This window comes from Euprymna scolopes, chromosome 11 (assembly GCF_053919585.1).
Source record: "Euprymna scolopes isolate OS-2025 chromosome 11, ASM5391958v1, whole genome shotgun sequence".
NCBI classification, from domain to species: domain Eukaryota; kingdom Metazoa; phylum Mollusca; class Cephalopoda; order Sepiida; family Sepiolidae; genus Euprymna; species Euprymna scolopes.
The window spans coordinates 147,455,720-147,459,705 of NC_136492.1; the positions used below are offsets into that span (position 1 = coordinate 147,455,720).

Sequence of the window (3,986 nt, forward strand, 5' to 3'; positions counted from 1 at the left end):
TTCAAACTGACAAACAAATCAATTGAAAAAAGGAAAAATACAAATTCACTTATTTACAATTTTTATTCAAACTGACAAACAAATCAATTGAAAAAAGGAAAAATACAAATTCACTTATTTACAATTTTTATTCAAACTGACAAACAAATCAATTGAAAAAAGGAAAAATACAAATTCACTTTTTTTCATTTTTATTCAAACTGACAAACAAATCAATTGGAAAAAGGAAAAATACAAATTCACTTTTTTTCATTTTTTTTCGTTTGAAAACGAATTCAAACGACTTTTATAGCTTTTCATTAGTTGATATCAAAAATTACAAAACAATTTTCACATAATTTAATAAATTGTCGAAAATAATGAGTATTAATCACACACATTATTTCATGCAAAAAAATCTATAAAAATGCTTTGTTATAATCACGATTAATTGCTATTTTTGACTTTTGCTTTATGCTTAACAGAATGTTGACAATTAAGGTATGATCCCTTCTGGTTAATGATTTTCTTCCTTACAGAAAACGTAAAAGCTTCCTTTTTCCATATTAAGAATGGCTTTTTTGTCTGCTTGAACATGTCTAATTTTCCAACTAAATGGACAGCAGAAACCGGAAGTCAAAATGAGCAGACAATCTTGACTATAACCGAAGTATTTGCAAAACACACATACTAGTAGCAATGATAAGAAAAATGTTCTCAGTTTATCCTCCTAAAATAAACATAAAATAAAAAATATATAAACATACATTAAAATAGGCTTAATATATTTTGTTTAAAGGTAAATTCTTTTAATAGTTAATTTTTTATGTTTAGTATATTCCTCTAAATGAAATATACTTATTCAAATGAAAATATACTCATCCAAATGAAATATACTCATCCAAATGAAATATACTTATTCAAATGAAAATACTCATCCAAATGAAATCAGAATCCGGCATCCTAACTACTTTAGATATCATAATTGAAAAGATAAATTTTATAACTTTGCTTCTCACACAGTAGATCAGATCAAGGAGATTTATCATGGTCATTGGTATTTATGAGGACTACATGATTTTGGAAAATGTTCGGCTGGTTTGTTTTTAAGTTGCAAACAATTTTGAAAGTTCCTTTAAAGTTAAGAGCAAATTTCAGAGAAAATGTTTGCTTGCAAGTTGAGTCAAAACTTTATTTGCTTCAAATTTAAGAACACTTTTTCTACAGCGAAAATTTTTGAGTGACAACTAAAGTTTCTCAAAAAATTAAGGAATAAAAGGTGAGTTGAGTAGTTCACGGTAGTAGGCAGTGGCTTTACCGATTACTATTGTAGATGAGTGAAAATATGATTAATGAATTTTGAAAAACGCTGTTGAACCTACCTATGTTGATACTGCAAAGATGTTGGGTTTTATTGCATAATAGGCATCATATAGGTCATGCAGGTACAGAATGTATATTTTTGTTGAGAAAATGAAGATGTAAAGTCAATGTAAAACATTTTGAGTGCTTGTAACAAATATTGCTTTAAAGCAGCATGAGAAAATACTCCCTCATTACAAACTTAGCAGAAGAACACTCTTTGCAACAACTTGCTGACATTAACTATTTTTTAACTAAATGATCAGTATATCGAATCTCCTCCAGATAACTCTATACTCTTTAAATGTCTCAAGAAAACTTTTATGATGAGAAAAATAAATGTATGTATCAAATGAATGTATAAATGCGTATATCAGTAAAGTTGGTTGTTTTTGTTAAAGTGTTTTAGAGCGTGAATCAGTTTTCATAATAAGAAAATAGGATCAATAAGTACTCGAGTGTAATTTAATGTTGTTTGCAACATTGCTTGAAGACAACATTTAAATTAGGTGTTATATGTTATTAGTTTACACACGTTTATGATAGTCAAGTAATTTTTCAAAATAAATCGTAAATCCAAATGTTTTTTCTATTAAAGATTTGTAATCGTAATAAAAAAAATCATGAAATATTAAAGATTTATAATAAAGTCAATCGTAATAACAATTCATAATAAGAAAATGGGACAAGAGCGAAACTGACGACCCGTAACAACATTTCCTGAAAATAGCATTGTAATTTGGTTTTATAAGTTAAATTAATTATTGTCTGATAGTCAAATTACTTTTCAAAATAAAGTTCATTTTTTTTTATATAATTCTTTTGCTGGAATCGAACAAAGATATATAAATCCACTTGAAAATTATTGTTTATTAATTTAGTAAGCGTCTAACACTGTTTGGATCACGAATGAATTATGCTATTGGAAGGTTGAAACGCTGAGTTAATTAGATAAAGAACAAGGCCGATAGCCATTAGTTGTGTGCTCTCGTGTAATGAATGAATGCGGGAATGTAGGATTGACATGAAATTCTTAAAGATAAACTAAAATGACCGAAAAATGGGCTTAAATGACTTAAATAAATAAAAACTAAATGACTTAGAATGACTTTAATGAACTTAAGGATAAATTGAATGACATTAAGAATGACTTGATGCTTAAAAAATAACTGGAATCCTTAAAAAACAACTTGAATGATCTGGAGAATGACTTGAATGGCTTTGAGACTGGCTGGTTGTAAAGGGGGTGATCATTTTACATTAAATTAATACAGAAAAGTGATCCCCCACTTTATATCACAAAGTGGGAAGTACAGCATGTAGTAAGAAGAGATACTACACTTTGATCTTGGCCAAAAGGCCAAGAAATGGGTATTTATTTGCCCCCCCCCCACCGAGCAAATTAAGCACAAGGCCGATTTTTAATGTGAGGAGTGAAGGGGAAATGGGGACCAACTCCCCGGGGAGTAGGGGAGCTGGATAGTGACAATTGGTATGAAGGGTTGCCCCTACATTGACCAAGGTCTTATATGTGGGGTTTGCTTGCCAAGCACAAAAGTGACTTATAGAGTCGCTTGCACGCGACTAAAAACAGTTAGAAAGTGAATATGTTTCAAAGAATTGATGGTCAGCTAGAAAATTAGAGATGATGTTGAATTTACGTACGTGGTTAAATATTTTATTTTGTTCGGATTAGAATTTTAGAAAGAGGTCAGTTTATTTTAAGTTTGGAAAGGATCAGAGTTCAGTCGGTTGTTATTCTAGTTTTTGGAAGAGTGTTGCGAATATTTTTTTTTTGTTTTGTTTGTTGTTTTTCGTAGGATTTATTCAGATGAAAGTATAAAATAAAATGCCCTCATATTGTTATAAGGAAAATCGAATTATGTGTGACGGGAAGATTGTCAAGATCTCCGCATGACCTTAAGATGTGAGTGTGTGCCACACTTTCGATCTTCGGACATTTGGAAAGGCTCATTCTTGGGGGGCAATGTAAACCCCAACTTCGGGAATTTCGGTGGGAAGACATGAAGTGCTCCTGTAGTATATAAAAAAATGAATCATTTTCCGCGAGTTATAGGTTCTAAAAGGGGCTGGTTACAGATACTGACTTTGAGTATAATGGGTACTCAACACAGTGATTAAAAATGCGGACGCAGTTTTGTAGCTTAAGAACCAGCTGCTGTCACAAGTTTTGGGATGAGGATTTCCCCAATACAGACATAAGTAGTGAAGCCGTTGTGATAGCGAATAAGTAGAAAAGGAAAGGAATGAAAAGGCCGCCGATACATAACATACATCCAACCAACAGTTCCTGATGATTGTATAACGAATGCCGACAGCCCACTTGGGAACACTGATCATGCAGTGATAATGGTTGAACACGCCCTAAACTATAGAGCCAAAACTGAAGAGCCAGTGCTCAAAACAATGAGATATTATAAAAAGGCTGACTGGGAAGCCATCAGAGATTTTATTAGAGATGCCCCATGGGAAAATATTTTTTCTCTTCCTGCGGAACAGTGTGCAAACGAGACCACTGAATGGTTCAAAACAGCAATTGAAGTGCATGTCCCCATGCGGAAATTTTATAGCAAGCCCCACTCCCCCCAATGGTTTACTTCGACTTGCGCAACTGCCATTGCTCA

At 32.1% G+C, this 3,986-nt stretch overlaps 1 pseudogene; it reads right to left on the reverse strand.

Annotated features, from left to right (window-relative positions):
- Positions 1 to 2,485: 2,485 nt before the first annotated feature.
- Positions 2,486 to 2,713, reverse strand: LOC145288387 (U2 spliceosomal RNA; annotated as a pseudogene).
- Positions 2,714 to 3,986: the final 1,273 nt, after the last annotated feature.